At 42.2% G+C, this 23919-nt stretch overlaps 1 protein-coding gene across 3 annotated transcripts in view; it reads right to left on the reverse strand.

Moving 5' to 3' along the window:
* RARB (retinoic acid receptor beta) overlaps window positions 1-23919 on the reverse strand; it is a 347507-nt gene that overhangs the window by 96255 nt on the left and 227333 nt on the right. The window lies entirely within an intron of this gene.

Raw genomic sequence — 23919 nt, forward strand, 5'->3', positions numbered from 1 at the left:
TACATTTTGTAATAAAATGTGGTGTTTTTGTTGTTGTGTGTGTGTGTGTGTGTGTGTGTGTGTGTGTGTGTTTAAGGCTGACTGAGGCAGCCCAGCCGGGTGTGGCTCACTCGTTGAGCATTGACCCAGGAACCAAGAGGTCATCGGTTCGATTCCTGGTCAGGACATATGCCTGGGTTGCAGGCTCAATCTTCCGTAGGGGGCATGCGGGAGGCAGTTGACTGATGATTCCCTCTCATCATTGATGTTTCTCTCTCTCTTTCCCTTCCTCTCTGAAATCAATAAAAATATATTTAAAAAAAATAAATAAAAAGGCTAAGACTTCCATTTTGTAAACTACCTCGTAGGGCAGTGGTCGGCAAACTCATTAAGTCAACAGAGCCAAATACCAACAGGACAACGATTGAAATTTCTTCTGAGAGCCAAATGTTTTAAACTTAAACTTCTTCTAACGCCACTTCTTCAACATAGACTCGCCCGGGCCGTGGTATTTTGTGGAAGAGCCACACTCAAGGGGCCAAAGAGCCGCATGTGGCTCGAGAGCCCCCATTTGCCGACCACGGCCTTAGGGCATCTAATCCAGGGCGTGGCTGGCTCCTTCCATAAAGGGCCAGATGTAAACCTTTTAGGCAGTGGACCTCATCATCTCTGCCTCAGATCCTCCCCTCTGCCCTGGGGAAAGCAGACCTAGACAATTCCTTAATGAATGGGCCTGGCCGTGTTCTGAAAACCTACTCCATAAACACTGAATGTGACTTTACCCCATTTCCATCTGGCATACTAATATCCTAAGGTTTTCCTTTCAAGTTTTTAAAATGTGAAAAGTATTCCTAGCTGTCGGCTGTATAAAAACAGGTGGCAAGGCCTGCTTTAGCCTGTGGGCCGTTGTTTGGCAACCTGCGGTCTAAAATATGTGTGTATTTTTAAGTAATCAGTGAGGTTGGAGAAAACAGGATATCTGTCCATCTCTTTCTCTTTCTCTCTCTCACACACGCCTAGATGGTTACACACAAATACACCTTCATTACCAACATCATGGTCTCGGACACCGTTGCGGCAGCAGAGAGAAAATGTGGCTTCAAGCGTGTCTCTTTAGTGCCATGAACCGGAACATGAAGAAATCTCAGCCTTGAAGAGGCGCTGTGAGGGAGGTGGAAGAAAGAGACCTCCTTCCCCCCGCACTCGCTCATGGAGAAAATTCCCCTTCTCCTTAGAGATCATGTCCTCTCTCCCTTGAAGGCGTGAAGGCAGCCAGCTCTGACCTGGGAATCCCTGCAGCCTACTTGCCAATTAATGTATTTAACTCTAAAGAGCAGGGGCTTTTTAATGTAGTAGTTCATCCATCACTCACGGCACATTTTGGTAGAAAATATTAGGATTTCCCCATAACTTTATAGCTCTGTAAATTGCCAACATACCATCTGCAATTGAGTTAACATTTATAACCAAACTGAAATAATAAATAAAGCAAATTACGCTGCAAATATTCGCGAGTGCCCAATATGCACTTGAGAACGATAATTAGCGTTTTATAATCACGCTTCATTTTCTTTATCCAACTCCCTGTCACATTAATGATAAAATATTTTAAACTGTGCGCTATCAGCAAATGGCAGAACAATCTCTACATTAGCCATTAACTAACATAGAGAATGCAAACAGTTTGTGCTGCTGACATTACGCATCCTCCAGAGAAGTTTTACTCCTAATCCCATTCTCCAGTCTCCCTAGCTCTTATCTCTGTTTTTTTCTTTTTCCATCCCCCTCTGCCCCCTGAGTAAAAAACAAAATAAAAAAAAAAAAACAAAACAAAACAAAACAAAAACAGGGCCCAGGATGCCCATGTTTTATTTACACCATCTGAACCTGGAACTCCGGAAGAGCTAAGGGTACACATTCTTTCACCAGCAGAAAAAGAGAGAAATGTGATTTAAAATGTATTATGCTCCTCTGGTCTAAAAAACTGAAAGGGTCTAGAGGTCAAGAAGCTTAAGTCACTCAAATGGAGTAACTCTGGTGCTCAAACAATCCCTTCCGAAGCTCCCTCTCTCATTATGACCTGACATCCTGGCTGTGGTTTGTGCAATCTTTGCCTAGCGCCAAACAAAAATTAACTTGACTCAATAAATCAGTAAAGAATACACACACACACACACACACACACACACACACACACACACATTTTTCAACCAGACTTTGCACCAATTAGCAAAATTTCCCCAAAGTTTCCCAGTGTCTTCCTCCAAAACCACGTCTTTAAAACAATTGCATCCAGATGCTTTGTTGATTCTTTTCTGCCCTGGGCTCCTCCCCCATTTGCACTTGACATTTCCATTTTCTCACTGGGTTGCTTGGCTCTGTAATTCCCACATCTCCTTGGTCCAAACTGAGACGTGTTGTGTGTGTAAAAGTAACTTCAGATTCTGAAGACCCAGTAAGAAAAATAATGTCAATCTCTCAATAGTTTGATATCACCTAATTGTTGAGATGGTAATATTTTGGATATTGAGTTAGATGACATACATTATTGAAATTAATGTCACGTGTTTCTTTTTACTTTTTTAAAAAAATGTGGCTACTTGATAATCTTAAGTTACAGGTTTAAACCACATTTTGTGGCTAACGTGATATTTTTACTGGACAGTGCTGGTCTAGTGGGTCCTAAATGCAATGATGGTCGAAATTTTTTGAGAACATGCTCTGTTATTGATCAAAATAATGATCACTAAAAGGACAAGTCAAGTAAAGATGTTGATCAAATAAATCCTTCATGAGTCCCATCAGGCAACTCCAGGCATTTCAAAGAGCAGAAAGCCTGGTCTCAGCCTGCACACGGCATAATCGTATTTTTATTGCGATAAAGGTTCAATGAACCAGATGTTTACTTGGAGATAAAGGCAAAGTAGAAATGATTCTATGGGCTGCCATGTCCTCGGCCTCTTCATTCATCCAGCTCCTATTTTCAGGGGTCAAAAACCTTGCTGTAGAGGCAGTCTAGTGGATATGGGCTTGGCTCCTGCTGCTGGACAGCCTGGGTTCAAATCGCACCGCTGCCTGTTATTCACTGTGTGACCTTGGACATGTCCCTTAACCTCTCTGTGCCTTGTTTCCTCGTCTTTAAAATGGAGAAAGAATCATTTCTATCTCCTGAGGTTGCTATGAAGATTAAAGAAGCTAACACATTAAGACCCTAAAAAAGGTAAATACTCAAAACTATTAGCTATTATTATTGCTTATCTCCCTTGAAAGGTAGACAGCTTGCACAATGCAAATGGAAGTGGTAGAAAGTGCGAGTGAGGCTGAAACAAAAAGTGAGGCAAGACCAGGAAAGCAATGGCAGATGCAGGAGGAGAGAAGAGGGAACAAAGTCTGGGAGGTTAACACAGGTACGGGAAGGTCAAGGTGAAAATAAACGTTGCCCACTGGCTCCTCCCCAAAGCCATGCCTGTCACTAGCTGACAGGCTTAGTCACTGACCACAGCTCACAGGCTGCACATGCCTACGAGAGGGAATTATCTGTTCATTTTAACAGTTCATGCATGCTCATTTCCGGTTAAAAGGAAACTGCATGCTGTGGGTTTCTGTGCTAGCGTTTTCTCTTCTGCTGCTAAAAATTTTCATAATATTCTTAATCACAGGGAAGAAATTTAGAACACTTCATTCTCTCACTCTCATCCATGATATCTTCTTAGCAGCAGAAGTTGCAAACTGCTAATCTGCAAGCTGGACGGAGCCAAAAAGACATGTTTATTTTGGCTCAGGCTGCTGGTGGCCGGCACAGTCTCTTAAAAACGTTTAAATATGTTGCCAACATTTAAAAAGTAGGAGATTTCAATTACAGAAGAGATTGGCTTAATGTTTCTGCCTAATATTTTCTTGATTAATCATCGTATGGTCCGAGTGACTTCCAGTAGTGAAATGTTTGGAGAAGACCTTGAAGAAAAACGATAAACCTCAAGTCACAGAGAGAATCACTTCCCGTATTGGAAAACCTGGCAGGGCTAGTCCGGGTCTATGCTCATTTTCCATAGGGCAGTGGCTCTCAAAATGTGGTCCCCAGACCAGAATCCCACATTTTCTGGAAGCTAATTAGAAATGCAAATTCTCAGGCTCTTCCCTAGAACTCCTGATCTGAAACTCTGGGGTTGGGACACAGAAATCCATAGTTTAACAAGCCATCCTGCTGAGTCTGGCCCATGCTAAAGCTTGAACTCCATCCATACACGGCAGCAATCAATGAGGAGATAGCTGCTGTCTTTGTCCCACTTCCCACCACTCTCTATTGTGCCAAATTACCCTGCATCATTCACTTACCTCCTGGCCTTCCTGATAAGGAACCCATATTCTCAACTCAAAAAAAAAAAAAAAAGAAAAAGTAAATACAATTTCTCAATGAGGCTACTTTTTGCAGAAAATGATCAGGTATCCTTTAAACCTGAAACTCAATTAAATGGAATGACATATGGTGACTTTTACCTTCCGAATGATATGAAACATAACCAAAAATACATCCTTGCCATACTTTCAAGAAGTAATGAATCAAAGATGAAAGTAAGTAACCGCAGTAATTATTTGAAATTAACCTGGCTTACCTGACAGGTGGAGAATCACGTTCGTAAAGGAAAAGAGAAAACGAAGTAAGCTGGGGCCCACTGACGTGGCCCAGGGCCTATACCTCCCCTGGCAAAATGGAGCAGTAACAGCACCTTCCTCATAGAGCTGCAGTGAGGATGAACTGAGTTAAGGTATGTGTCTGGCACACAGTATGCGCTAGATCAGTGCTTTTCTCACTAAAGCAACACTGGGTATACATTAGAGTGTTTCTTTCTCAAAATAATTTGAATGCTCAGATAACTTATTCTCAAAAGCAAAACTAGATTTCAATGGCTTGTCCAAGGAGTAGGGGAGCCAGGATTTGAACCCAGGCTACCCAGTTCCTACAGCACTGCAAGATCCCATCTCACCAAGGCTGAGCCTGCTGTGAAGTACACAGATCTCTCTTTTCCAAAGAAACGCAAGCACTCTTTTGTTATCCTGAGATAATGTTCCGTTTGTGGGTCATTCTAGTTCTTTCCCACGTTCACCACAAGTAATGCATGAACAGGGGAAGGGGGAAGAAGTCAAATCAGTCTCTTTCACTCCATGTGGCTGTTATTCAAAACTTCCAGTAAGGGAGGGGTTGGAACATCCAATGGGATTAATACGACCTGTGGATTCTGTGACCAGTGAGAATCCAACCTCCTTTATAGTAAGTAAGAGTCGAGGTGGTAATCCAATGAAATGTTTGAGACCAGTAAGAGATTTGAAGAATTTCAAGCTCTCACAACTTTGCCTCACCAAGTGACTAGGAAAAGCCACCCAACACACTTCCATTATTCTACAGATCGCCTTACAATCCAAAAAACTCAATACTTTAAAAAGTCACTGCTGCAAGTATTTATAGAGAGAAAATTCAGCACATTTTACTTGGTTTTTGTGTTTAAATTTTAAATAGGAACAAATTAATAAATAGCTGGGTGGAAAAGGTAAAGGGATTAAGCAAAAAAAATAAATAAATAAAAATAAATAAATCCAGACAACAGCATAGTGATCCCCAGAGGGAAAGGGGTGGAGGGATAGAAGAGGATATACAGGGGATCAATGGTGATAAAAGGAGACTTGGGGTGGTAAACACAGATGATGTATTACAGAATTGTACACCTGAAACCTATATAATTTTAGTAACCAATGTCACAGCAATAAAATTAATAAAAAATTTTAACTAATTAATTCATTAACAGCTTGTGGGGTTTTAATTTGAAATGGAAAAAATATATAGTCAGAAGACAACATGAATTGCACAGCAAGGTTAAAATTTTTCTTTTATTATTGAGCTTAGAGAGAGAAGGGAGAGAGAGGGTGGGAGGGAGAGAAAGAGAGAGAGAAACATCGATGTGAAAGAGAAACATCGACTGGTTACCTCCCGCACACACCCCAACCAGAGATTGAACCCGCAACCTGGGTATGTGCCCTGGTTGGGAATTAAATCTGCCACCTCTGGGTGTATGGGACAAGCCACACTAGCCAGGGCACAAGGTTGAGATTTTAAAAGCAGCCATCTAAAATACAATGAAACATCTCTCATTTCCTAGTAATACAGTGTACCACAGTAAAACCAATGAACATACCATGATGGATTCACTGAGTAATTTTTAAGTAAACACCCCTGCATATTTTCTCACTGCCCTTCCCTTGACAGGCTGTACTTTGTAAAAATTCATGTCCAAGTTCAAAGAGAAAAAAAGCAGACAGACAGACAGCATTTTTTAAACAGCCCAGCCTTGGAAATATGTACAGAATTTATGCATGTTTCAAGTGCTCCTTCTCCTTTGCCAGAGGGTATAATTAAGGGCCCATAGACAACTTCCAAACTGAGGCCAAAGAGAATTTCGGTCAAAGTCAATGCGAGTTCAGCACTCTGACCATGCACAAGAATAGCTTGCCCAAAAAGGAATAAATGACTATCTTGGATGGGAGCTCAGGGAAGCACGGAGATGAGAGCATCTCACATTAGAACCCACATTTCATAAAACTAAAAATTCACTCAGTGGCCTAGAATCAATAAGATAATAATCATATGATCTGCTACAAGCCAAGGGAAGGCAGGGGGCCTGAACGCGAGGCTAGCTCCCTGGCAGTCTGGTTCAATAAAGCTGGCAGAGCTGGGTTTCACTTGGGCCTTCTGGCTTACTTTCTCCTCTCTGTTGTCAGAGACATTATGAACACACTAAGTGTATTTTATTTTGTAAATTACCTGTGAAGCAAGAACCCACTCAGAACAGCTTCAAGCTGGATGGTAGGCAAATGCTCCCCCACCATTTGACTCAGTGAGCGCATGCCCAAAAGCAGGGCAAGACAGGTGGTGGGAAGCCATGGTTCCCTCTGTCCCTCTCGGTTCCCACTTCTTTTTCAAAGCGAGCCATGAGTCTTCTATTGCATACAGATGCATATTTCTTCCCTACAGTAGACACCTAGGAATAAGCCACTTACTTCATCTGGCAGCAAACAAGAAAGAGTCTCTGGTGCAAAAAGAACCCAGTTTGAAGCAGACTGGATTTTCCAAAGATTGCCACCACAACTTCTCCCACTTATAGACACTCTTCTAAAGCTAGTCTGGCTCTATCCCAATGCGAAAAGGGTCTATGTTCCTTCCCCTTGAATCTAGGTGGCTTTGTGACTGTTTTAACCAATAGAATTTGACAGAAGGGGCACTATGGGACTTCCAAGAAATAAAAGGCCATGTGGTTTCCACCTTGTCTCCTACAACCTTAGCTTCTGGACCTCGGAACCACCATGTAATAAGTTTGTACTCTGAGACTGCCATTTTGTGAGGAAGCCCAAGCCGCATCGAGAAACTACACGTAGGTGCTCTGATCAATAGGCAATATCAACTACCAGATGCAAAACTTAAGACACCTCCAAATGATTCCACCTCCCAAAGATCAAGACACTGTCAGATGTTGAGTCTTCTTAGCTGAGGCCCCAGATAGAATGGAGCACAGATCAGCCACCCACATTGTGCCCTGTCTAAATTTCTGACCTACAGAATCTGTGAGAAAAAAACAAAAAGTTGTTTTATGTCCCTAAGATTTGTGATGGTTTGTTAAAATGGTAACTGGAACACACTGTTTGGATGATCAAGGGCCATTTTAACTCTAGATAATTTTTTCTCATACACTTACATTAGAAGTTAAACTAAGGAAGAAGGGATTTCCCTCTCTCTGTCCTAATACATAATAGAGTTATTATAAAAAGCAAGATGATACTATATTCATGAACTCTCAGTAAACTGAAGTATACCCTGTACTTGTTAGTAATTATAGGATTTATCATTTCGTGATGAAAAGGCATCTGTTATTTCACTGGTGTATATGACAAATGGGGAAAGACCAATATTTGAAATTCAAAACCAGTTCAGCTTGAGGCTAAGAAGTGACCTTAATAATTGATAAGAAAAGTCACCCTTGGCAGACACCAGCAAGCCATCTCATCAGGTAGCAAAGCGAGCCCAAATGTTGTTCTTGTGTCATCTATTCCACACCCAAGAGCAGCGTGGCACTGGGTGGCAGGGAAGAGACAGAAGACAGATAGAAGCGTACGGGGTGTTCACCCCGAGTGCTCAGAGGAGAACTCACCTCCTAAAAATAAAAACGGAATGACTCATGATGCCTCCTGAAATGGTCATTCCTCATGTCTCTCCTGTCTAAGACACTCTCAGCTAACATTGTTCTAACCATGTTCTCTACCTGCTCCTTCGCCTCTGCCCTGTGATCACTTGAGCCTAACACAATTAATGAGCACAAATGTGGTCTAATCCTGTTTGGCTTTTCCCTATCTCTTCCACATATTATCTATTATAGATTCCTTCAACAAACATTTGTTGAGTGCCCACATCATGCCCAGGTTTGTTGTAGGTGGGGAACATACAGAACAGAATAAGACTTACAAAGCTCCTATTCTCATGCTACGTATATACCAGTGGGAGGGAGCGAAGAAAGGTGAATACATAAACAACTAATCAAATAATTTCAAACAGTAGTCAAGTGCTACAAAGGAAGTTCCACTATGGGGACCCAGGCGCGTCAGGATAGCTGCCAGCACTTTTATTTCCATGAAAACTCAACAGGCCACTTTGGAGAAGTGGTGATGATTCAGAAGAGGACAGCTTGTAGGCCTAGGACTGGGCCTTTCCCATAAAGAGGGGGCGAGAAACTGCACTGTAACTTCTTGGCGATTTCCCTAGAGGGGTAGGGAAGATTATTAAAAAAATAAAATGAGAGATATGTTACGATCAAATTCAGTTCAGAGAGAGGAAATGTGGGGTGTAACATAATATTTTCTCCTGTATCTCTCCTGTGAACTGTGCTTAAGGAACTTGTAAAACAAAATGTTGGCAGAGAAGATTGGTGTAACCAATAGGAGGCACGGACCAATAAGGGTGTTTTTCCCCCAAGGGGTTTTACAGAAACCAACAGAGCTTGGTCCTGATGGGGAGAGAATCCTCCTTCCACAGCACATGCATGCAACCATATGTACAAGACAACCGCATTGCTGATCACAGGAATATGAAAAAAAGAAACAACCGGCAGTGGTTCTTGGGACAGAGGGGGTTAAACACAGAGATGTTTACCAGTGTTTTCCATCCTCCTTCCAGACCCATGGTGTGGTGGAATGTCTCAATTCAATACATAACTGCCTTCCTCTACTGAATATGAATATTGTTACAGTTGATGAGTTGTGTGTGGATGTGACAGAGGCTCCAACAAAGAGAGGGCCTTCGTGACGGGAGTAGAGAGGTGGCTTGTGGTCCATCAAGGCTTCAGAACCAAAGATTGACCCGCTCCATTCTGACTGTGCCCCCGGAAGGCTCGAGGAAAAGCGGCAAGCGCTAAAAAGATATCGTTTCCAAAAACGATCTAAATCGTTTTTTTTCTATCCAACTTAAGTTGTTGGATATGTCCTTGTAGGAATTTCATCATTTTTTAAATTTTAAAATGTTATTAAAATGCTAAAAACTAAAACACTTAAACATATCTTCATTTTCCACCACAAGCCTAGAGCAACTGACCTAATAGAGGCAAAGAATAGTTCCTTGGAGTCACTGTTGTCACCTCTCCTGCAATGCTCTCACTGCTATTAGTGTCCATAGTCGAGAACCGCGATGCTACTTCTGAGGCCCAGAGCTCATAAAAGAGAAGACGGATGAAACAGAATCAAGTCATAAGGGAATATCTGATCTAGACTCACTAATTCAAAATACTCTTTTAGATTTCTTATATTACCAATCCTGTGACCTCTTCTCACAGCAAATCACCCCATCACAGGGATAACAAAAGAAATGGCTTCATTATGAGTTTGGGTTTAAAACCAAGTATATTAGGTGGTGACAACTAGACACATTTAGGCTTTGTTATGTCATTCATAATTTTGTGCAGATGCTATCTGCCACAAATATTTACATAAATAAATTCATTAACTGTATATATATGTGTACCCGGGACTCAAATTTCTGATCAACAGGCAAGGCTTAGTATCAAGTAATCATTTAATTAGAGTGTTATTTCCCACCAAACCCAAAGCAGGAAATAATAATTTAAGACCAAAATATAATATTGGATGAAGAATTTTACATTTAGTTCCATTTTGGAGAAACAAGCAGAATTAGCAGACCCAATCTCTGATGCCCTCTCCCAAAATTTCTGGCATTGGACTGGTAACTTTCAGACTTCTTCTATCACAACTCAACACAACAAATATACTGACAGCTATTCAAGCACGTTAGCATAATATTTTTTTTTGTTAGCGTAATATTTTTTATGGAATCATAAACATGGTATATTATGCATTCAAATGGAAAAGATGCCATCAAAAGATATTACAAAGTACCATGCCTATAAATTCACTAATTTAGGGTACAATGTTGAAGGAACATCTTATGCAGCAGGACATGACTCTGGAAATTGATAAATATATTTAAAAACATATGCCTCCCCACCAAATTTTACTATCCTGTAACTAATTCTTTCTGTTAATAAGGAGTAATATAAAGGACATCATCAGCTTTCAAAAGTCTTTCTGGGTTACTAGTATGGCCACACGCCCAAAGTCCCCAGATATATCACAGCTCATCTACAATTTGAGGACAACATATAGAAATAAGATCCAAACTAAAATTCTCCTTTCCCCGAGGAGCAGTCAGATGATCCCTGCTGGGTTCGACTTACAAGGATAATTTTCCCAACTTGGCGGACTTTCCAGGCTGCATGAATGGTGTTGTTGTATACTTAGCATGCTGCTATTTTCAGATTCAAAAGCACAGAGGAGAACTAACACTGCTGGATCCTTCTAGTTTCTCCAAATCTTTGTAACCACGAAAATCCTTTCTAAAACCAAAGCCTTCTCCCCCTCGCTGACCTACCTTCGAGTTTCCTGCTGCTTCTTACGTGAAGGCTCACAACCTGAGAACTGCATCTGACATGCTCCAGTTCAGAGCTGCAGCTAACGTAAAGGATTGTGTGTGTGTGTTTTTCAGGCACAGAAAAAGCCTCCATAGAAGCCGAACTAAGAGGGTCACTGACGATTTTGCTCTTTCTCATTGGAATATTTACTTTGCAAATCCACCAAACTCTGTTATAAGCGAAGCATTACATGAAATCCCGGGAGGGAGGCGGGTGCCCAGGTTACAACCCCAGAGCTGCCTCCGGAACCCTTGAGAACAAGTTACGAAGTTAAATTTACTGCGTATGCTTCTCACATTTTGACACCAGTGAAGAGGAAGCAGACGCCCTGGCAGACAGGCCACCTTGACTGTCCTGACAAGTTGGATGACAAACTTTAGAAAAACAGCCCTACCTTGTACACTTAAGCAGCCCGGACTTTGCCGCTTTGAAATAGAACAAAACCAATGCAAACAAAAATGCCCCAGGCGACCGCGCCGGCCGCAGAACTGGTGCCAGAAATCCGGGCAGGACATTGCTAGCAAAGGAATGCCATCTTTTCAACAAGGAACAAGGAACAAGGCTCTAATGGGGCAGGGTTGCCAGAACCCCAGCTTTCCCCCATCACCCCAGACAAGGCTAGCATTGTACAGGCGGGAGATGCACACAGGTTTTTATTCCCCTCTCCAGATTTTTTTTTTTTTTTCCAGGGATGAGTTCTAGGGTCCGCAGAACAAAAATTTTCCCCATTCTGGCACTGCTCACCCATATGACACATCTAGCTGACTTTCCGAAGCGGAAAACTACTGAACGACATCAAAAAGACACAGCTCATAAAAGGAACAAGAGAGATTCCACTGTTATGGTAAGAGAAGCCTGGTCACAAGGAAATATCTAGAAAGAGGTGTGGTTTGCGTGACAGGAGCCTTGGGCTAGCATGACTCTTGGGCACCAGGGCAGATGTTTTTGGTCCAACATGAAAACAGAAAAACGACGATTCCATCTGGCATGCTGCAGAATGAACCCCAACCTGTTTCCAAAGCTGAGCCGGCTTTGTGGGTCTTAATAAGAGGCGTATGTCAGTCTCCAACGGTTTGCTTGCCGAAGGGATTTCTGGGGTCATCTGGCTCCAGGCGGTGTTTGCCTTGTGAGACGTCACTGGAATCGAACCCGATCAAGGTCCCCTTCTACTGGGGAAGGCCTGCCCAGCCTCTCCAAATATCAAGCAGAATGATATGAGGAATACGAAGCTGTTTAGAATCACAGGCTTTGAAAAGACAGTTTGAAAAGATTCAGGAGAAATTAAGTGCAGACACGCATCCACGTTAGTTTCCACAATAGCCATTTCAGTAACAGAATCAGATCATACATCAAGGCCGCGGAGGCTAAATGGTAGTCCCTTAAACTCTATCTGAGTTTCCTCATCTGGGAAATGGACGGAGGGAAAAGACGGATTCCTCCTACTTCTGTAGTTCTTCTGAGGGTCAAAGACAAAACCTAAGGCAGACGCTGCTAGCTGTTCACCGAATTCACTGTTTCTTTCTAGAATAATAGGACTGTGCCTGGGCACGTGGCTAGATGACCCCTCGGGCAGTTGGGTTTGGTCCTGCGAGCAGCGGTTGCCAATGACGTCTGCACTCCAGGCCCTGGGCTCTAAGGGGCAGGCACGCCGCCTCCTCCGTGTGCTCCTTCCTATTAGAGACCATGCTAAGGCCCCAGTGGATGCCACGCTGCCACCCAGGAAGGAGCCTGCCTTCCTAATCACTGTGTGTGTTACCAACCAGGCATACACGCCTCGATCTGTTGTGTGAGACAGAAAGAAATTCTGTACGAAATGCCGCACATTTTGGAGGTTCCTATTTTGCACTGCTTAATTTAAGTCCGTATGTGAAAGTGCTCTGGAAACACTAAGAGGCAATAGAAATGTAAGATATTTTTATTGTTTCTATGGTTTTATACAGGTACCCAGGTGGGAAGGGAGGCGGCCAGACAGAGTGGGAAGACGAGGGGCCGTGTTCTCGAGAAGAGAAATACAGGGGCTGATAAAACAGGAAGATCTTCCCAGGCCATTTCACTTCTTATGTCTTCTTTCCAAGAGTTTACCCAGGAAAGGGAAATAGAGAACTGAAAGCTCTCTATCCAACTTCTCTAGGAGAAGGTTTAGAAAGAGAGAAGGCTGAAACACCCATTTCCCAAAAGTAACTAATCATTACCTATGATGGTGTAAATTTTATTTAAACAGAAATGATTCTCAGTCATAATTTACCTCTCTCTCAGGAAACCTCAAAAGTATACTTCTATTTCTCTGGTGAAAATACATTTTTTGTTTTTTGTTTGGTGTAATTTTAATACATGGCCATAATTCATTTTTAGATGATGGCTGGTCCCTAGGAATTTTGTAAAAGCAATTTATTTTACTCTTCACTTGCTTTAAATAAAAACAAAACAAAACACAAAACAACAACTGTTGACTCCTGGTGATATTGTTTAAAAATTGATTAAAACTTCATGAAGTGGACTTGAGACCTCAATTGACAGGTTAACTCTGACTATTGGAAATTATTCCTTTCTGTACATCAAAGGTAAAACATTTACAAAAACAAAAAAAAAAAAATAGAACTTTAGCTTGTTTGATTAAACAAGCCAGTGAAAGTGCTCTTCATATTTTAAAACAATACAGCGTTTGTATAAACATTTATAAACTTTTAATTATTAAAAGATTTATAAACCACTTAAAACCACCAATTTAAACGAACTATTATCACCCGGCCAAGCCAAAAAAATACAGGGTTGCAGGCAAATTCAGAATCCACTCTCCACTTCCTGTTTATTTATGTACCAGAAGAAAAAAAAACAGATTTTCCTGTCTTTTCGACCCAAATGATTTCTCAATTTAGAACATTTGTCCAGAAGAAGAAAAAGAAAAAAAAAGTTTTCTTCTCCTGAAGGAACTATTACTAGGAAAAAGCAGATTGCCATATCAGCTGTTTCGATGTGACTAGCTCTGGAGGTAAATTCTAGATGTTGAGATTTTTATTTCCTTTAAATTACTAAAATCCCATAGCATTCTTGAGTATATCATTCCAGCTGCTAATCCTTAATTAGTTTGCTTAAAGAAAACTCAAGAGAACAAATCTTTTGCAGTGAAGGGTTAATTCTGAGGTAGAAGACAGAAATTGCAAAAAAGGAGCTTGACTTTGACCACTAAAGGCTTGTCCAGTATAGAATATTTCACAAAAGTTTACATGAACATATCATCACAAACCCTATATAATGAGGTGCGATTCATTATACTAATCCTATATAATAAAAGCATAAGCAAATCAACTGAATGGCTGAACAGCAGCACAACCATCCGGAGGACCATCCGGGACCACGCTATGACACCCACTGGCGCCAGGCCAGCCAAGGCAGGTGCGATGCGATTGGTCCCCCGATCGCCTGGCCATATATATAATAAAAGGCTAATATGCAAATTGTCCCCTCGACCAGGAGTTCGACCAGCAGGCAGGCTGGCCATGTCCCCTCCCCCTGGCCAGGCTGGCCAGAACACACCCATGCACGAATTCATGCACCGGGCCTCTAATATATACATATAGGATATACACTGAGTGGCCAGATTATTATGCGTTCAGAGATCATAATAATCTGGCCACTCAGTGTAGTCTGACAGAAGAGGATGATATCAAATGAGTCCATAAATAATAAGTTAGTTACAGTTTAGAGCTACAAAGGAGAACAGGAGAAAATGCTTGGCTGATCTAGTTGCTTGCACAAGGATATGCACAACTCACATTAACAGAGTTTCCATTTTCCACAAAAATTTTTTTAGGATTTTTTTTTAATTGATTTTTTTTCTCTCTGAGAGGGAGGGAGGGAGCCAGAGAAAAACATTGATGTGAGAGCAAAACATCAATCAGCTGCCTCCTTCAAACCCCCTACTGGGGATTCAACCCACAACTAGGGCATGTGTCCTGACTGGGAATCAAACAGCAACCTTTCAGATGACACCCAACCAACTGAGAGTCACACCAGCCAGGGTATTTTTCACAAAAATTTTTTATAGGCTTATTTCAAGTTCCCTTGTTTTCATATTCATCTACAACATTTGCCTGCATTCTTCTTCCCTTCCTCATTGAAAACTCATTCACACCTCTATAAAATCATCTCTTCTATAAAACCTTCCCTAAATGTGTCACAGGGATGTGAGGCTCCTCCTCTGAGCCCTTCAAGCTCCCCAACCGCAAGAATCACAGCACATAGCACATGCGCTGTTTAAATCCTTGCCCCTTCATTCATCCCTACATTCAGTAAATATTTACTATGTACCTACTATGTACTTTCTAGAAACACTGGGAATCAACATTAGGAACAAAATACATAAAAACCTTTCGTTTCCTGCATATACAATTTAATTCTGAGTTCATTCTGATTTTGTTTTTGTAGAATAGGGATTAAACTACAGATCTCCTATTTACCTCAGAGTGATATTGTGAAGACTAAGGAAGAGGTCCATGAAAGGCCTTTAAATATGTTATGAGCTCAAGACATTGTGACCTAAGGTGTTTTTTTCCCCTATTTCTTTTCTTTTCTTTTTTTTTTTTTTTAGATTCATATTTATTTTTTCCTCTTTTTAAAATATTTTATTGATTTTTTACAGAGAGGAAGGGAGAGGGAGAGAGAGTCAGAAACATCGATAAGAGAGAAACATCGATCAGCTGCCTCCTGCACAACCCCCGCTGGGGATGTGCCCACAACCAAGGCACATGCCCTTGACCAGAATCGAACCTGGGACCCTTGAGTCCGCAGGCCGACGCTCTATCCACTGAGCCAAACCAGTTAGGGCTCCCTATTTCTTGTATAAGTTTTAAGGCAGTGGTCAGCAAACTCATTAGTCAACAGAGCCAAATATCAACAGTACAGCGATTGAAATTTCTTTTGAGAGCCAAATTTTTAAACTTAAACTTCTTCTAACGCCACTTCTTCAAAATAGACTCGCCCAGGCCGTGGTATTTTGTGGAAGAGCCACATTCAAAGGGGCCAAAGAGCCGCATGTGCCTCGCGAGCCACAGTTTGCCGACCACGGAGTTAAGGCAACCACAAATTAAAATGCAACACAACAGTTTGCCTGTGTATTTGCTTCACAAGAAGCTGCTCTCTGAGTGGGAGTAGGAGGCTAGGAGACTTGGCCATGAGCACACACCAAAGCACAGTCTACTCAGATTTGACCCTGGGTCACAGTTCAGAAAGTTTTTTCCTTAAATTTAGAAATTGAAAATTTAAGCAATAAAATATCCACACGCCTTAAAAAACCACCTTTAATTCCTATTCCTAGAACCTGTCTCTGGAAGATGTTTAATAAATGTCTGATGAATGAGATAATAAATAAATTCTCCATCGTTGGTGGATTTTAATAAGGAGAATAGCTCATTGGGTCTATAAGGGGACCTACTACTCTGGTTCAGGGACTATAATTATGACCTTGATGGCAGGCCTCATAATTCAGTTTTAGCTACTACACGGGCAGATGTTGTCACGTTTTTGTTGTTGCCTTTCGTATGTGATATTGTTCTTGGGGCCCGATACGGCAGCAAACCTCTAACCAGAAGCAACGAGCGGGGTGGGCAAGGCCAAAAATGTTCTCCAAGCAGAGCATAATGTTCATGTTTATCCAGGCCAATTAAAAACAAAAAAAAGCGATGTCGTTTGAAATGGCCTCGGTCAAATAAAATCACTAAGCACATTTAATAGTCTTTACTCGAAATTCTAAAATTAAGTATAGACATCCATCTTCTTGATTGCAAAACTTTCTGTGCCTGACCACACTCCCTGGCTGCCAGGAAAAAAAACACACAAAAAACCAGCCCAGCAGCCCAACACTACCATGGAGATGAGGGCTCTCCCTTCTTCAGAGGCAAGGAAAACAAAGGCAGATGAGAAACTGGCCAAAATTAGCCCTGAGGGACCGCGGGGTCTAGTGGAGTTGAATCTCTTCAAGGCCGCTTTAAATAGAAGGCTACCAATGTGACCTCGAGCAAGCATTTCCTCTGCGCCCTAGCGGAGAAGGCACGCCATCGTGGCTGCACCCGGCCTCACCCCAGGGGCTCGCATGGGGGCTGGACAGTGGCTCCCAAATGCTGGCTTATGGATGGGAAGTTTCCACCCATCAGTGGCGAAGCAGAGAGAACAAGGACAAAGCACCAGTTGGGAGCGTGCCCATGGGTGGGTCCCATCGGCTAACTGTCCCTTCTTAGGAAAAGACCGACTTGTGAGCTCTTCCTTTTTATTTTTTTTTTAAGTTTTGTTGTAAAAATGTCATTTCTTTTATGAAATGATTAAAAAAATAGGGTTGTTTTTCTTTTAAGCATGCCCCCACCTGTTTTTGTTTTTATTTTGTTGCCCCGTGAAACCCCCCAATCTAGACCACAACACGCCACTCCTGCCTACTTTCTGTCTCAAAGTGGCTGAAGCAATGGGGTGTTCCTCAGAAGGCATAGGATTTCAATCCTAGCCTCGCAAAGGCAGGCTGTGTGACGTTGGCCAAGTTTCTTAACTTCTCTGAGCCTTGGTTTCCTCCTCTGTAAAATGGGGATTATAAAGTTTACCCCCTTGCAGGGCTGCTGTAAGAATTAAATAAAATATGAGCATAAAATGCCCAAGTGCCTGAGTTAGAGTAGGTATCCGACAAGGGCAATTTTTCCTTCCCCCCAGACTTGCAAACACCAGGGACTGCCATGCCATATGAGCCATCCCTAACAAGAAATCCGTTCACTGTTTTAGTGTTCCTATTTGGCAAAGCACTGGATTCAAACTTGTGGATTTGCTTTCATTTTGCAGATTTGCTGAGGCCCAGACAAGGCAATGGATACAGCCCACAGTCGAAGAAATGCCCCCAGGATCCAGTGTTCAGTTTCTGACCTAAAATACTTTCCCTTACTCCTCACACAGATGGTTCCTTCTCAGTCAAGAGACCTCACCTGACCCTCTGTCAAATCAGATCCTCTTCAAGTATTCTTTACCTTACCATTCTGTTCATTTCTTTCCAGCTTTGCATTGTTTATCACCCACCCGCTTGTACAAGACAGTAAGTTCCAGGAGAAACTTGTCTATCGTGTTCACTGTTGTATCTGCAGCACCTTGCACAGGCCCTGAAACTTAGTAGGTGTTTAATAAATATATGCTGAAGGATGACGGAATGGTGACTATACTAGTAAAACGGGGGAATAAGAGAAGACCATATAATCAAATGCTAGCTCACCCCATTGCAAAATGACTCTGGCACTTTTCCTCTTAAGAAATGCAACTATATCTCCACCCACTGGATCTGGACTTGACCGTGTAACTGGTTTGGCCAATGGCAATGGGACATTAGCAAATGTGATGCAACCAGGGGTTTGCACATTGGTGATGTCTTGTCTTACTGATGGGAACCCATCCACTACCATGTGAACAAGTCTAGGCTAGGCTAATGGATGAGGAACAACAACATGGGAGGAGGATATAGTCATCCTGCCAAAGCCACGGTCATATGAGTGAGGCCATCCTAGACCGCCTGGCCCAAGCCAAGCCAGCCCAGACAAAAAGATCTACACAGAATTATAGCAAATAATAAATGTCTATTATTTTAAGCCAACAAGCATTTGGGTTACTTGTTAAGCAGGAAGAGCTAACTGGCACAGCAGCTCATAGAATACATTCCCAAAACCACTCAAAAGTAAGATGCCAGGTGCTTTGGAAAGTAGTTCACTTATAAGAAAACTAGAGGCCCGGTGCATAGATTCGTGCACCTGTGGGGTCCCTCAGCCTGGCCTGCGGGGATCAGGCCAAAACCAGGGATCGGGCCAAAACCAGCTCTCCGACATCCCCCAAGGGGTCCTGGATTGCAAGAGGGTGGTTCTCAAGTGATGCACCCAGGAATCGGGCTCCCTCCTCTCTGGTTCTGGGTGCATCACCCAAGAACCGCAGTTGCCAAGTCACCACAGCTTGGCAGCTCCTGCATTGAGTGTCTGCCCCCTGGTGGTCAATGTGCATCATAGCTACTGGTGAGACGGTCAAACGGTGGGACAGTTGCTTAGGCTTTTATGTATATAGATTAGTAATTTCTCTGATCTTGGGAGATAAGGAAGTGGGAGCTGAGTGAGAACAAAGAGGTGGAGGAATACCAGACAGGGAGAGTGGTTTAAAGCTCCCTCCATGAAGCCCTGGGCAAATGGACAACTCTTGCTTGGCAACTCATCTTAAGCAAGTGGGGGGCGGGAAGGGCAGCAGCCCCAAGCCTGCAGTCCACTGGAACCAGCTGGCCTGCCACCTCTGGCACGGGTGCTTTGCACTATCAGTTGTGAGTTTTAGAAACTGTTAAGAAATGACTCACAACATATACTTTAGCAGATGCCAGGAAACTAGGCCCAAGAGCCAAATGTGACCCACTGCTTGTTTTTGTAAATAAAGTTTTATTGGAACCTAGCCATGCCCATTCCTTAACATATTGTCTATGGCTGCTTTCACGCTGCAGAGTAGAGTAGTTGCAACAGAAACCCTATGGCCTTCAGAGCCTCAACTGTTTACTATCTGGCTCTTTACAGAAACAATTCACCAACCCCTTTACTAGGGTAATGAGGGGAGGTTCCATGGAGTGGTTGGGTTTTAGCTGAGACTTGAAGGAAAGAGTGTTCCTTTTAGTATAAAGAAATGGGAACTTCTGAAAGAACATTACAAGAACAAGTACTAAGATTGTAAGTGATGTTATAGCACAATGTGCAAAAGTCATTATAAGTTAATGCTAATACAAATAATATCTAAGCACATATCCCACTTCATATGTGCCAGGTATTATTATTCTATGTGCTTCATAGTCATTCATATTATCCTCATGGCATTATTATCTTCGTTTTTCCAAACGAGAAAAGAGAGACACCGAATTAAAAATGCTTTCCCAAAGTCACAAAGCCAGCAAGTGCCTAGCTAGGATTCAGACCCTGGCATTCTCACTCAGGCTCCCGACTCTTTGAAAGCTACAAAAATGGAAACGTAAAATATGACCAAGGCCCAAGTTGTGCGTAAATTCTAGCTATGAGCAATGAAACAGCTTCTTACATGAAAATCAGCTTTATTACTATATACCACACACTACATGTTCATTTTATGTAGTCTTTGTCCTCTGCAAAAAATTGTCATTGCTGAGCTGGAAATCCCCCAAAACGGGGCATCTCTATGGCGCATCCAGTGGTGATGTTGCCAGGGTGATGCTGTGTCAACATAGCAGGCACTGGCCATTCCCATAGGCGGACCAGAACCTGCTCATTAAACCTGAGGCTGAGACTGCCACCTACTTCCTAGAAAGAATGTTCTCTTCCCCAAACAATAATCAATAAGCTCATCCTGGTAGCGACAGGCAGAAGCCACTTCTTTAAGAAGGCCATCACTTCTTAAAATTATTAACTGGGTTCTGTTGGGTGGCCTACATTAGAGCAGAGGCCAAAGGATGGGCCGGCTCTTATAGGTCCACCAGGGCCCCAGGTGCTGGGAGCTCAAAATGGTACCAAGCCTGGGACCCATTATGAGCAACCAAATTAAATATAGGCAGAATTCCACATAGAAGTTGTTTCTTGACTCATTACCTTATTATCACAAGGGAGAAATTTCTAACAGACAGTTTCCAATAAGATTAGCCTTTACAGATTAACAGAGCTTAAATTTATATCCCTTTTCTAGAGGGCATTTTGATAATTTTTGTATCAAAAGCCTTAAAATTGTATAAAGCCAATGACCTAGAAATTCTACTTGTACTAACTTACCTCAAGGAAATTACCAGATGAGCCTATACATTAAAGCATTAGGTTATAACAGAAAAACACTGGAAACCCTAATTGCACAACAATAGGTGATTAAATAAATTATGGTATAACCATAAACCACTACATTTATAGTATAACCATAAGAACTATACAGCTTGCCCTAGCCAGTTTGGCTCAGTGGATAAAGTATCGGCCTGCGGACCAAAGGGTCCCAGGTTTGATTCTGGTCATGGGTTGCAGGCTCAATCCCCCGCCCCCTCCCTAGTAAGGGGTGTGCAGGAGGCAGCTGATCAATGATTCTCTCTCATCGTTGATGTTTCTATCTCTCTCTCTCCCTCTCTCTTCCTCTCCGAAATCAATTAAAAAACAACAACTCTACAGCTTAAATTGTGGTCATGAAAGATTATTAAAAACCAGGTTAAAACCAGTGTGCAAGGTAGAATTCTATTTTTGTAAGAAACAAAAATAGCAACATCATATACACATAGAAAAACAGGATTAGTAGGGAATTTCTCCCAGGGTGGAACTATGGTTGTTTTCATTTTGTACTTTTTATACAATAAACTCTGCACTGCATTGGTAATTTAAAACAATGATAATAATTCTTTTCCTTTGGTTATTACATTACACTTTCGCATTCTCCTGTTTTTCAGTTCTGTGAATTTTGTCACTGCCTTTTCCCAGCAAGCAAAAATGCTGACTGACCAGTCTTTTCCAAAGAGAAAAGCAGTCCATGTTTTCAGAGACCCGCCCCCAAGGCAAAAATCCTCAAATTTGACAAGTAACGGGCGAGCTCATCTGACCTTACTGGGCTTATTGCTCTGTTAAAAAGACTTATCAGAATATGACTGGGAACAGCTTAACCAAGTGTATCAAAGTTGTTTGTGCTGATATGGGTTTTGTTTTTATTGGGGGTTTTCCTAAAAAGAGTCAGAATCCTAAATTAAAACAAGAGATTCAGGGAATTAGCTAACGGCTGATTAAAACAGTTTGTACCATGAAGATTGCGGGGCAGCTTGATCTGTAGGGCCTGGAATCTGACATGATGAGAAGAGTCATGCTGGGTAATTTCTTTCCCAGGACATAATGGGAACAGGTAAGCTGAGTTACAACCTCCATAAGATTTCTGGACATGAGATGACTTAAACGTTTTTGAAATTAAGGAGTGCCTTTTCATTTAACTTTCAAATGAGTATCAGAAGAGTATTATTTTGTTGTTGTTGTTAATCCTAATCCAAGGATATTTTTTCATTGATTTTTAGAGAGAGTAGAAGGGAGGGGGAGAGACACACAGAGAGAAACATTGATGTGAGAGAGACACATTGATTGGTTGCCTCCCACATGAGTTCTGATCAGGGCCGGGGATCGAGCCTACAACTGAAGTACGCACCCTTGACTGGAATCAAACCTGGGGCCATTTAGTCCATGACGCTCTGTCTACTGAGCAAAACCGGCTAGGGCTAGAAGATTTTAATATTGCACAACAATTTATATATTGGACAAAGTGAACTGGTATTCTGAAGCCTTCCCAAATCTCAGGACAAATTTAAATTCAGCTAGAGGTTACCAAATAATAAAGCAATAATTAGATGCACAAATACTTTGCTTTTTATCCATCTGCCAACTGGTTGCTGTGTTAACTTTCCTGACCACTATATCCGAGACTACTGAAGGAAAGGGAATTCCTTTAACCCAACCAATCCCAGAGCCAGAGAGATATACCTAAGTCTTTAATGAATGTTCCCTAACTGGCCTTACCCAGTAAAATAATACATGTTTATTCGAGCGATTTGAAAGAAGGGGAAATACATATAGTTTCATTGAGAGGCTGAGTGACATTTATGTGTTTGTTCAACCCCCTCTCTATGACAGGTTGTGTGTGAGATGCTGGGCAATAGAGTGAGAGTCCTATCCACTGTCTATATACATAGGCAGTCAGACATGCAGTGTGGTAGAGTGAATGTAAAAATAACCCGTTTTCCTCCTCCTGTATTCCTGCCTCTTATAATATGACTCTGCAGCTCCTCAAATTGAGAAGTTGAGTTTATGTTCCAACCTCTCGAGTATGGACTGGCCTGATGACTTGCTTGGGCCAAGGGGACATGTCAGAAGTGACCGTGAGCCACTTCTGAGCCTAGGCCTCCAGAGACCTGTGTGCTCCTGTTCTCTCTTCTGGAACCCTGCCTATGTGAATGGCCAGGGCCAGCCCAATGGGAATGAGAGGCTACATGGAGGAGAGCTGAGCTGAGCGGAGGGTCCCCAGCCACTCGCCAATCTGCAGCTGACCAGAGATACGCCATGGCTACACAAAGCACCCAGAGGAGCCTGGCCTAAAGTGCTGACCCAGAGAATTGTAGGCTAAATAAAAAGTTATTGTTTTAAGCCACTCGGTTTTAGGATGGTTTGTTACACAACAGTGCCTAACCAATACACACAGGAACAACAAGTGCTAGCTCCGACAAACCAAATACAAGGTGCCATAAAGCACTTGATGGGAGCACCTGTGAGATTATTCCAACCTGTTTACCATCACCAGTGAATCATGCAAGGTAGGTATATAAACCACAGACCTGAACACCCATCGGAGAGAGCACAAAGAGGCTGTCTGTCTAGGGAAGGGCTGCCTCAAGACAGCCATCGTTCCTTTGAAAAACTGTCTGCGGATGAGTTGGATTTGCCTGTGAAGTCATTCTTTGTTTCTTTTCTCTCTCTCTCTCTCTCAAAAAAAAAAAAAAAAAAAAAAAAAAGCTCTTTCACTCAATTAAGCCTGTTGGATTCGATAACAATTGTCTAGCTTGATTCAAAGCAGCCATATCCTCCCTGACACATGTTCAGCCTCCACCACTCTGGAGGCTGGAATTTTAAATCCAGTCCCCCTGAATTTATGACACACACACAGTAGCAAGTCCCTACAGGCTGGAAATCAAACTGTAATTCAAAGGCCACGGGGCTGAGGAAACAGCCAGAAGATAAATCCCAATTTCAACCTTGGATTCTCTGCAAGTTGATTCAGTGGCCTGTCAGTCATATTTAAAAATAAAATAAAACTACAGAGACACCCGACGGCACGTTTTAAAGAGAAACAGGAGTATGCTTTTCAGAACTCCTTCAAAAGGCTCTTATTACCTGAAAGGGGCTGTTATGTGTTA

The sequence above is a fragment of the Eptesicus fuscus genome, chromosome 18 (assembly GCF_027574615.1).
Source record: "Eptesicus fuscus isolate TK198812 chromosome 18, DD_ASM_mEF_20220401, whole genome shotgun sequence".
Classification (NCBI taxonomy): domain Eukaryota; kingdom Metazoa; phylum Chordata; class Mammalia; order Chiroptera; family Vespertilionidae; genus Eptesicus; species Eptesicus fuscus.